The following is a 13,197-nucleotide window of genomic DNA, read 5'->3' as shown; positions in this document are numbered from 1 at the left end:
GTGCAGCTGTCACACAAGTTTTAATTGTGCTAAGATGCTCCTGGCCACCACCAACACCTGGGGTTCCAGGGTCAGTGATGAGTCCAAGATCACCCCCAGACTGCGGACCTGTGTTTTTAGGGGGAGTGTGACCCCATCCAACACAGGTTGTAATCCCACACCCTGATCCATCTTCCAGGAGTACCTCTGTCTTGTTTGAATTTAATTTCAACTTGTTAGTCCTCATCCAGTCCATCACTGATGACAGGCACTGGTTCAGAGGCAGGCCAGCATCCTTGGCATTCGGTGGAAAGGAGTAATAGAGTTGGGTGTCATCCATATAAATCAGACCCTGAACTTCAAAACTCAGGATGATTTCTCCTGGCGGTTTCCTGTAAATGTTAAATGCATAGGGGACAGAATGGATCCCGGAGGGACCTCACAGGCCACCGGCTAGGGAGTCAAACAGGAGTCCCCCAGCTCCACCTTCTGGGTCTGACCCTCCAAGCAGGACCAGAACCACTGTAAAACAGTGCCCCCAAGCCCCATCCCAGAGAGACGGCCCAGAAGGATACCATGGTTGAAAGCCACTGAAAGGTCCAGGAGAACTAGCAGGGATACACTCCCCCATCTAGCTCTCTTCATAGATCATCCACCAAGGCGACCAATGCCGTCTCTATCCCATAGCCAGCAAAATGTGCTGCAGGATGACCCTTCCACAGAAACAAAGTTTTTGCAGTTAAATAAACCTTTCCCATGTTTTTATGATAGAAGCAATTAGGAAATGACATTTATAACCCAGGAACAAAAATGGTGTTACAGTAGAGTCTCACTTATCCAACATTCGCTTATCCAATGTTCTGGATTATCCAACGCAGTCTGACTTTTAGTAGTCAATGTTTTTGTACTTAGTGTTTTCAATACATTGTGATAATTTGGTGCTAAATTCGTAAATACAGTAATTACTACATATCATTACTGCGTATTGAACTACTTTTTCTGTCAAATTTGTTGTATAACATGATGTTTTGGTGCTTAATTTGTAAAATCATAACCTAATTTGATATTTAATAGGCTTTTCCTTAATCCCTCCTTATTATCCAACATATTCGCTTATCCAACGTTCTGCCGTCCCATTTACGTTGGATAAGCCCGGGCTGTGGCGCAAGCTGGTGAGCAGCCAGCTGCAGCCAGCTGAGACCAATCACTCTGACCAAGAGGTCATGAGTTCGAGGCCAGCTCGGAGCCTACGTTTGTCTTTGTCTTTGTTCTATGTCAAGGCATTGAATGTTTGCCTTATATGTGTAACTAGCTGTGCCCGGCCACGCGTTGCTGTGGCAAAGTATGGTGGTATGGGAAATAAAATATTGAGGAATTGGTGGCAGTTAAGGTAAAGGGTAAAGGTTTTCTCCTGACATTAAGTTCAGTTGTGTCCGACTGCATACTGAAGTGGATTATATGGTAGTGTGGAGTCAAGATAATCCAGTTCAAAGCAGATAATATAAGATTATAAAAGGGTTATATAGCTGTGTGGAAGGGCCTTGAGTCTACACTGCCATATAATCCAGTGCAAATTAGATAATCTGTGGAAGAGGCCTGAGGTCTAACTGTGCCTGTTCCCTGGGCTGAGTAGGTTGCTAGGAGACCAAGTGGGCGGAACTTAGCCTTGTAAGTGGCAGCAATTGGATAAATACAATTATTCATCTCCCTATAATTAGGACTTTATTTTTCTTTTCTTTTTGTTGTATCAACCTAGAGCTGTGGATGATGGGTTGTGTTGTCAAATTTTGAGGTTGGGGGGCCTGTAGTTTTATTGTTTTGTCCGCTGCCCTGATGCCATCACTTTTATATATATAGATGTGATCCGCCCTGAGTCCCCTTCGGGGTGAGAAGGGCAGAATATAAATACTGCAAATAAATAAATAAATACATAAATACATAAATACATAAATAAATAAATGAGACTCTACTGTACATAGTGTTACATGGTCAATGTGAGTCATATAACTCAGATTACAGGCAGTCCCCAAATTACAGACAAGATAGGTTTTGTAGATTTGTTATTAAGCTGAATTTGTATGGAAGTCAGAACAGGTATATTTTAAATGTATGTATGTACACACACACACACACACACACACACACACACACACACACACACACACATATATATATATATATATATATATATATATATATATATATATATATGAGCTTTGGCTAGCATAGGGAAGGATTTACACCCCTTCCCTATGCTATGTTTATTTTGCTGTCTGTGCCCTGTTCAGAAGGTTTCACCTTACTTTAAGTCTGTGTGGTAATTGGATTTTGAAAATGTTGGCTTGTTGTGGAAACAAGGATTGGTGATAAAGCTTGAGTGGGGACATCATTACCCCACTGAACTACCCATGATAACTCTTCCAGGAGTGGATTTCCCTTCTGAGGAGTTGTCTCACCCCATTTGTAACTAAGGAGTCCTATGTGAATCGGATGTATGTATCTTGGGGATTGCCTGTATATATGAATTATGTGTTGATATTACTAAATTATACGAGTCTACATTCCTTGTTCAGTTTCTTTACGGCATTGAATGTTTACCGATATTTGTTGTAAACCGCCCTGAGTTCCTTTGGGGAGATCGAGCAGGATATAAAGTTTATTATTATTATTATTATTATTATTATTATTATTATTATTATTATTATATAATCCAGTTCAGTGCAATTAATCTGCATTCTGAAACTGCATTATGTGGCAGTATAGATGGGACCTTAGAGCTTGACACCGGTTTAATTGTCATGACATAATGGCATCTAGAAATAATTAAACAGTATTTCCCTCCCATCGCTCAGGGGGTGCTTTGACTGTGCTTTTCCTGCATGGCAGAAGGGGGTTGGACTGGATGCTTCCTGGGGTCTTCCACTGAAATACTGTTCAGTTGATATTGGACAAAAAGATACTGGTCCATTATCTGGGCGGAAGCCACTAAGGGGCGCTAGAGAGAGAAGGATAATTCATTTTAGGGGGAGGGGTTGAAGGTGGAAAACCATTTTCCCCATTTTCACTGGTTATCCCCCCCCCCTCCCCACTTCCCCTTTCATAAACAAGGACTGTTTCCACAAGGGCAACATGGGTGGGGGGAATAAAAGGAACCTTCCACCCCCGTAATATGGACTATCCCTCTCTTTCTAGCACCTTCTAGTATACACCTGGATACAGGAACAGTACAGTCAGAAATTTTGTCCATACCTGATATATATACATTATATATAATAATATAATATAATATAAATATTTCTTGGGCTCCATGAGAAACTTTAGCTTCCAAAAGGGCTCCCCAGCTGAAAAAGTTTGAAAACCCCTGCTTGAGACTATAGAATTAGTGCAGATTAATACTATTTGAGCTGCTACAGCTCAATGCTATCATTTAAAAAAAAGCACATGTATTTTGGTTAAAAGCAATCCTTGGGAGCATCTACCACACTGTAGAATGAGCACGGTTTGGCACTGCTTTAACTATCATGGATTAATACTGTGCAATCCTAATATTTTAGTTTGGTCAGGTGCCAAGCTTGGCAGAGAAGGTGAAAGGTCTTGTAAAACTCCAATTCCCATCATAAACATTAAGCCATTGCAGTCAAAGTGGCATCAAACTGTATTTATTCTGCAGTGTAGATATAGCCTAAGTAGTGCTCCTAAAGAAGTGGATTAATATAAAATTGTATGACAAAAATAAAATTACATATACATGTATTTATTTATTTACTTACTTACTTACTTTAAAATGCAGCTATTTTTCCTCTCCCCCCTTTCTTTTCTCTTTTTATGCTGTGCTTTTGAGGTTTTCATTAGCTGTTTTCTCCTGCTGCAACTTAATAATAAAAATACTAAGAGCTGATTTTGGCTTTTATTTAAAGTGATCAAAGGGCAAAGCTGTCCTTCAAAAGCCAAAAGATCATCCCTAGCTAAAGGCTCTGGGGTTTCTCATTGAATGAGCCTGCTGCTCCAAGTCAATGGATGCACTATAATTACAGCTGTTTTAAGATATTAAAGGAAAAACCCAAACAAAAGTGCAACTGTTTTAGCCAAGAGGAAGAAGAAACGCCATTGGGGTAAAGGAATCCTGAATAGATTTACTTATTAAGACATACAGATAGAGACACATCCAGCTTTGGGGCAAGTCGAGGGATTTCTGCGACACTGGCAACATCTACCCTGCCATATAATGTGGTTTCATAATGCAGTTTAACTGCATTGAAATACATTATATGACAGTGTGAACCCATACAAACAATGCAGTTAAACTGTAATATGAAACTTCAATATGTGTCCATATAGGTGGGGCCACTGTTTTGGAAGAGTCTCGTTGAACTGCGAAATGCTGCTTATTCCAGTCTACCAAAGCTGCCTCTGCAAGTCTTATAAGATTTGGATACCCCAAAATATAATGACAATATAAACCCAGTAGCCTGTTCTCATGTAAACCATTATGCAAAGTTCTTATATAAAAATCCATTAACATTACATGCTTATTTAGGCATCTTAAGAACTGGGGGGACATTTATGCTGCGGAATTAATGCACTTTGACACCACTTTATTGGCTACAGCTCAGTGCTATGGAATAATAAAACTTGTAATTTTACAAAGTCCCTATTCTCTGCCAAAGAATTCTGGTGCCTACAAATCCCACAACATTGAGGCAACTTCCTTGGATTCAGAGAGGACATCCTTATTTGAACCACACTTTCTCAGCAATCCGACTCCTCTCTATCTGATTCTTTAAGGTTCCAGAGGCTGAGTTATGACAATGATAAGGATCGACGACAAGAATCAATGCAGGTCTGAACACATAATGAAAATGCTGAAGATATGCACCTTTGCCTCCCTGAAGACAAAAATATTGTAAACATGTTCATTGAGACAGGCTGGTGCCAGTATTACTCCGTGTCATTTGTTGGCGTGGAAAGTAATGCTGGCAGGCAGAGAGTGGCAGAAGGGGTGGTTGTTGTTGTTTTTGTTGTTGTTTTTGTTGTTGTTGTTTTAGCCCCCTCTCCTCACAGCTTGAGGTGGGGCACAACACAGTCAAAACTCATCAACATAAAATTAGTACTACATACATATATTAAAACATATTACTGAAAATACATATATTAAAACACATAGTGCAAAGTTTCAAATACATTAATAGTTGTGCCCCTTCTGAGAACTGGACAACCTAAAGAGGATAATGCACAGGCTGGTAACTTCAATGAGCTACCTCTGTACCAAGTTTGGAAACTCCAATTAGTTCAAAATAAGGCAGCAAGATTGGTTACTGGAGCATCTGGGAGATAGCATATCACCCCTATACTAAAGTCACTCCGCTGGTGGCCAATTAGTTTCCGGGTAAAAGGATAAAGTGCTGGTTTTGATCTGGTTTGGGTCCAGGTTACCTACAGGATCACTGCTCCCATAAAATCCCTCCCCTTATGTCAGTGGTTCTTAACCTGTGGGTCCCCAGATGTTTTGGCTTTCAACACCCAGAAATTGCAACAGCTGGTAAACTGGCTGAGATTTCTGGAAGTTGTAGACCAAAACACCTGGGGACTCACAGGTTTAGAACCACTGCATTAGATCCTCCACTTAGATCCTCTGAGTGACGGTTGCAATTTGGGTTTTAGCTGGTTGGAGTAAACATCCCCCAAAGGATCTAAGTGTCCTGGGGGATACACTCCTCTTGTCAGTATTGAGACAGAGATCATCCACAAATGTGACCATGGCAATCTCAACTCCATATCTTGCTCTGAAGCCGGTTTGAAATAGGTCAAGGAAATGTGTGTCGTCCAATATTATGTGGAGTTGGAGAGCAACTGTCTTCTCAATACTTTGCCCTCAAAAAAGGAAGATTAGAAATGGGTCTGTAGTTATTCAGGTGCAGTGGTTTCAGACAGAATGTTTTCAGCAGCAGTCTAACTACAGCTTCTTTTAAACAGGATGGAAAATTCCCTCCCCTGAGGGGACACATTGATAATTTGTAGTAGAAGACAATTAAGAAAGTGCCGATTTCAAGGGTGGTGGAGGAGACTGTTCCCTGCATACCATATTTTTTTATTTATTCATTTATTTATTTTATTTATAACTTGGTATTCTTCATGCAAACCATTGTTGAAATGTTCAGATTCTATCCCAGTCAATCTCTGTAGGGAAAATGAAACCTAGAGTGGATGCTATCTATCTAGTTTCACTTCAGGTAATATTCTAAGAGTTAAAATTCTGATGGAGATCTGAGCCTATCAGCTGTAGAATCTGGCTCAGCATCAGCATTCAATGTGGTTATTTCATCAGTCTGGCAAATGCTAGAGCAAAGTACAAACTAAATAAATGCTTATTTGCTTTCACCTCTCCTTCTCTCTTTTTCCTTGTAACCATTTGCAATCCTCTTGGTTGTTCTGTGGCTTCAAGTCTCTAGCACTCTCTCAAAGCTTGAACTGAGGAGTGTATCATTGATAGTAGCTATGATTTTATTTTATTTTAAAACATCTCATTGTAGGGAATTTACAGAACATTTAATAAATAATTAATAAATTAGTGCCCAACTTTTGGTATTCTCAATTCTGTTCATTTTGTTTTTGCAACTGTCTGATGGAATAGATCTCACCCATCTGACTGAACCTTTTACCCATTGGTAAAAGGGTTGAATTTTCTTTGTATTTCAACTGTGCGTAGTTCATGGCATGTTGGTCTTACATATAGTTGCTGAGCCTCCTAGATTAGTATTCTGTAAAATTCATCATCTTGCCCCATTCGTCACTTCTTCCACAGGGAAAAGAATGAGAAGAAAGGGTCTGACAACCATGTTAGGGATGTTGTGTTGTATATTTTTATATAGTAACCAAGTAGTGGAATATAACATTGGACAATACATGCAGTGCTAGAAGTTCTGGCCAGAACGGGCAAACAGGTAAGATGCCTTGTCTCCATATACATGTTAAACTTAAGGTAAAGGTAAAGGTTTTCCCCTGACATTAAGTCTAGTCATATCCAGCTCTGGGGGTTGGTGCTCATCTCCATTTCTAAGCCAAAGAGCCAGCGTTGTCCATAGACACCTCTAAGGTCATGTGGCCAGCATGACTGCATGGAGCACTGTTACCTTCCCGTCGGAGTGGTACCTACTGATCTCACATTTGCATGTTTTGAACTGCTAGGTTGGTAGAAGCTGGGGCTAACAGTGGGAGCTCACCCCACTCCCCGGATTTGAACCGCCAACCTTTGGGTCAGCAAGTTCAGCAGCTCAGTGGTTTAACTTACTGCGCCACCAGGGGCATTAAACTTATTTTATTTTAATATGTGAACTTGTTTTGTCTTCTGACTGCACTTTTCTTTTATCTGACTGAGTGTTTGAATCCTATTTTGAAGAGACAGGTGAGGTATAAACCGGGAAAACAAATTAAGATTAGATCAGCTGTGACCTGTTTCCCTCTGAGAACAGTCATCCTTTTCAATAAAAGAATATTCTGTCTCCAGCCAGTTTCCTGAAAAACCTTAAATGCTTTCTTATTTGATCCTTATTTTGACTGAGAGATGGGCTGAGGACTTGTTTTGGGGCTTTCCTATATGGCTATTTTATCATTCTTCCTTGATTAGATCAGCAGCCAATCCCTTTCAGGTTGCTGTTTTGTTCAGTGTGGAACAGCTGTGTAATATTATTATGGTGCTTTCTTTTCTTTTATTCCTCTGTAATCATTTCCTATATTTCTTTCCTTTCCCACATACACAAACCAGTGAATTCTTGAGCTATCAGCAGTTTCAAAGGATCTAATACAAGCCTGGGTTGTTTAAGGCTAGTTTTAAATAAATATTACATCTGCTTTTAATTCAAATGAAACAGTACCATCTAATACTAGCTGGACTGTGAAGTTCTTATAACCTACATGCATTGCAATGGAACAAATTTGTCCTCCCATGAACTTTCGTTTTGTAAAAGTAGCCCTTCAATAGGTCTTATTGTACAACTCTCTCACCTGCTTAGTAATAAATAATGGCCCTACATTTCAACTCTGCCATGTCATGCCCTATCACATTTCCCAGGTGAAAACTGGGATATGTGTGGCCAAACAACATCCGAGTTCAAAATGGCATGATAAAGAACACAAAGCAAGGTATGGACAAACTTTGTCCCTCCAGGTGTTTTGGACTCCAATTCCCACCATTCCTAACAGCCTAGGAATGGTGGAAGTTGAAGTCCAAAACACCCGGAGGGCCGAAGTTTGCCAAGACCTGATCTACATTGTAGAATTAGTGCAGTTTTACACAACTTTAACTGCTGTGGCTCAGTGGCATGGGATCTTGGGAGCTGTAGTTTCACAAGATATTTCGCCTTCTCTGCCAGCAAGTACTAGTGCCTCAACAAACTATAACTCCCAGCATTATATTATTATTATTATTATTATTATCATCATCATCATCATCATCATCTTTTTTATACCCCGCCTTTCTACCCATGGGGACTCAAGGTGGCTAACTCCACACTAGACAACTTTAAAAGGTGCAATACAAAAGTTAAAAAACAATTTAATAGTAATTGTGGTAAAAAAACAGAATTAAAATACAGTACATACACTAAAATGCCCTTTAAAACTCATATTCCCCCCAATCCCACCCAATTTCTCCACAGCTTACCTTGTATCCTTTCCCAAATGCCTGTTGACATTTTTACAGCATTTTGTAGGAATGAGCCATGACAGTTAAATTGATATCAAGCTGCATTAATTTTACTGTATAGATACACCCAAGGAGTGGCTTCAACAGTTTGCTCTTGCTGTAGTCTACTGGGATGGAAAATATTTTTCTCCCCCTCGCCTCTCACACAATTAATTGAGTGAAAACTATTCTTTCACACTGGACTGGACTTAGTTTTGCTCCCATTCAAGAAGCTGAGGCTGAAGGAAAGAAATGGCAGGAGAGAGAAGCAGAACATATTTGAACTGTATTTGCAAGGTTAGGATATTGCCTTTGTTACAGCTATTTTTTTCCTTTATTTCTGGAAAAATATGTATCATCCTTTCCAATGGTCCTAATGTGGGAGGAACAATCTTTTACAATTGCTTTTAAAATGTCTCAGGTTCCCATTGCAACTGTTCTGAAAGACTGCCACATCCAGGTCGATACTATATTTATTGGTGTTTTTACCCTATTTATGTGGCATTTTACCAAAGAAAAGGTCCCTATTCTCAGGCCCTTACAATCTAAAATTAGATACATTCTAGGCAACGGAAAAAAGTGAAAGAACAAGGGATAAATAGGGGGAAACATTAATTTATTTTAATTGGAAGTTCCTAGGTTTCACTATGGGAGAATGCAAAAATGATGGGATTGTGGGTTTTGAGGAAAGCTTTAAAATAAATTAACATGTGGGATGAATAAAAGGTAACGTGTTGCTAGGTAGCAAACAAGTGTTGCTAGGTGGGTACATGTTCTGAATTGCAGAGATATTTATAATGGGCTGAAATTGTATAGTCCCTGAGCTATCTATCCTAGCTGCTGGAAGCAAGGTCTGATTTTAGAGCTTTATAAAACCCCCACAACATTGACCAATGCTTGAAAAGAAACTATAAGTGTCACTATCATAACACTTTGAAGCCATCAAAAACTGGGCAGTGATGGGATGATGCTCTGAAATCTAGAACATCATCCTACTACGACTGTGTTTAAGAGGCTTTTGCGTGTCATTCAATTACCGTAATTCTTAAAAGTAACTTTCCTTTTATTTTTTCAGATTTTTTGGATTCCACAGGGTGTTTCCAGGACAATTAAAGTGGGATCACATCACTGTAATTTTGCAGTGTAAATAGATTCTGTATCCCTTATGCAGAATGTATTGCTACAATCCCTTTTTTTTTTTTTAACATTTTTATTGGGTTTTACATTCATAATTCATAATTCATAACAATACTACTTCCCTTTTTTCCAATATTTTTTCCCTCCCTACCACCCACACCCTCCCTCCTCAACCACAGTATGTTTATGTTAATCTTGCAGATCCAGCCACAGGTAAAGTCTTTGTATTTTTTCTTTAATGTAATTGTTGGCTCCTCCATTTTTCACCCAGTTGAAGTAGTCTTTCCATCTGTTTGTAATGTCCTTTGGTTTATTCATTCTTGTTACTTGGTTAGTCATAATTCCTGTAATATCTAACAACACTTGATCATACAAATAATCATTCCAATTATTTAACGTCCATTTCGATTTGTCTCTCCATCCTCTAGCAATCACAGCATGTGCTGCTCTTATTGTTACTTTCAATAACTCTTGGCACTCAGTTTTTATACTTGGATGATCCATCACTCCCCAAAGTAACAAATCATTATTAATTTGTATTGTTATCTGTAATAAGTCCTGGATTTTCCCTTGTATCATTAGCCAAAATTTTTTTAATTCAGAACACTCCCACCACATATGTGAATAAGTGCCCTTTTCTTTATTACAATGCCAGCACTTTGAATTCTTCCCTTTTATCATATAAGACAGTTGTTCCGGAGTTCTATACCATCTTAATACCATCTTTTTTTCTAATTCATTATATTTTTCTGTTTTTATTTTATTTATGTTCCTAATTATTTCGTCTACTTCTTGTGTGCTTAATATTTTAACCCCATTCCATTTGTTACGTATTGCTCGGATCATAAATTCCTTATCTTCTACCATTAAATTGTATATTTTTGCCACTGTTCCTTTACTTGTTTTTTCTCTTGCATTTAGCAATTTATCTACCTTCAGTTCTTCAGTGGGCTGTGCACCCTCTTTTTTTACTTTTTCCCAGATCCCTCTTAATTTTAACCAATATTCTTTCCCCCCTTTTTCCAAAAGGTCTAGCCAGTTAATTATCCCTCCATCTTGTTTCCACATATCTTTTACCCTCCTTAATCCTTTTTCTTCTAAGGTATTTACCAACCTTTCAGGGAGTCCCATGCTCTTAATTGGGGTCTTTCCAGAAATTTTATTTGCCCATAGTTTTTGCCATTTTTGCCAACATTCAAACTCAATCTTTCTTGGACCTGTTAGTTTTTCTTTTATTTCTTTAATATCTCTAGTATATAGCCCATATTTTCCCCGCCCTTCATTTATTTCGTTCTCTACTTTTATCCATTTATCTTCTCCCTTTAAACTTATTTCTAGTAAAGATCTTAGTTGAAAGGCCTCATAATAGTTTTGTAGGTTTGGGAATCCCCATCCAAGTAATCTTCTTGGGGTATATTGAATCTTTTTCATTATTCTGTTTCTCTTTTTTCCATATATCCATTCTCTCAAGGTATTATCCCATTCTTTTATTTGTCTATAGTCTATTTTTATTGATAGGGTTTGGAACAGGTAAAGTAATTTGGGTATTATGCACATTTTTAGTGCTAATATTTTTCGTGGGATACTTAATTGTTTATCTCCCCAGGCTTTTAATTTTTCCTGGATTTTTTTCCATATTGCCCCATAATTGGCTGCTTTTAACTTAGTTATTTCTTTTGTAATGGTTATCCCTAAATATTTTATTTTATTTCTTATTATTTTTATGTCTCCCATTTTTGTCTGCAGCTCCTTCTGCTCCTTTTTCCCCATATTGTATATCATCATTTCTGATTTGCTCATATTCACTTTCAATCCTGAATACCTTTCAAAATCTTTTAATATTATTTGTATTTCATGAATAGCTTCTGCTGGGTTTTCCATTATTAGTAAAATATCGTCCGCATAAAGATTTATCTTCACCTCTTCGTTCCTAATTTGATATCCCTTTATCCTGCCGTTGTTTCTTATTCTATCTGCTAGAGGTTCCATTGCTAATGCAAATAGGAGCGGAGACAGAGGACAACCTTGTTTTACACCTCTTTCTGTTTTGAAATATTTTGTTAAGCCTTCATTTACTCTTATTCTTGCTCTTGAATTACTATATAACTCTTTTACTATTTTAATAAATGAAATGTCAAATCCGTAATTACCCATTAGTTGTAACAGATATTTGTGGTTTAGTGAATCAAAGGCTTTATAAATGTCTAACTTTAATAGTGCAAACTTTCTTTTTTTGTTATGATTAAGGATGTTTAATACATTTCTTATAGGGTGCGCAATATTCCTGCCTTTTATAAAACCATATTGATCTTCCTTTACTATTTTGGATATAATCTCTTCTATTCTATTTACTAATATTTTCGTGAATATTTTATAATCCTGATTTAGGAGGCTAATGGGTCTGTATGAATTGGGATCTTCTGGATCTTTCCCACTTTTTCTTACTGTTATTATCTCTGATTCTCTCCATGTGTCAGGGATTTTCCCTCCCTTCATTATGTTATTAAATAGAATCTTCAATTCTGGAATTATTATTTCTTTCATTTCTTTGTAAAATTCTGCAGTGTATCCATCCCCTCCCGGAGATTTTCTATTTTTCAGTGTGTCGATAACCTGTTCTATTTCTTGATACGATATTTCTGTTCCTAGTTTCCTATTGTCTTCTCTATCTATTATTTTCTGTATTTTTTCGTCAAATTCTCCATGTATTTGTTTTTTATACAATTCCTGATAGAAGTCTACAAATGCCTCCCTTATTTCCTTGGTCGAGTTTACTTTTTTATTATATTTATTTTTTAACTGAATGACTCTTCCTTTCTCTTTCATGTTCTTCAAATAGTTAGCCAGTTTTTTCGTTGTATTCGTATTTTGTCTTTGGAAATTATTTTTAATAAATATATCTTTTTTCCATAAATCCAAATTATCAATTTCTTCTAACTGTTTCTTTAAATTTTCCAACTTTGCTTTCACCTGCACTTGGTATTTATTTTGTAGTAATTTTTGTGTTTCCTCTATTTCTCTAAACACCCTTTTCCTTTCTCTATCTTGCTGTTTCTTTACTGCCACTTCTTTTGCTATACAGTAACCCCTAATTACTGCTTTTGCTGTGTCCCAGACTGTTTCTGTACTTGCTGAACCCCTATTCTCTTTGAAGTAATTTTTTATTTCTTCTGATAGTTCATTCTTAAGTTTTTCTGTCTTAATTATAAAATGTTTATATCTCCAAGTTTTTATTGCCTCTGTTTCATCAGGCTCCTCTATCCTTAACTCCACTATAATAGGTGCATGATCTGAAATCCAGATCGGTTGTGTTTCCATATTTAAAATTCTAGACCTATTAGTATTTTTTATTAATATATAATCTATCCACGAAAAAGATTTATGACTTTGTGAGAAGTATG

This window comes from Anolis carolinensis, chromosome 1 (genome assembly GCF_035594765.1).
Source record: "Anolis carolinensis isolate JA03-04 chromosome 1, rAnoCar3.1.pri, whole genome shotgun sequence".
NCBI lineage: Eukaryota > Metazoa > Chordata > Lepidosauria > Squamata > Dactyloidae > Anolis > Anolis carolinensis.
This window is presented reverse-complemented; position numbering follows the sequence as displayed.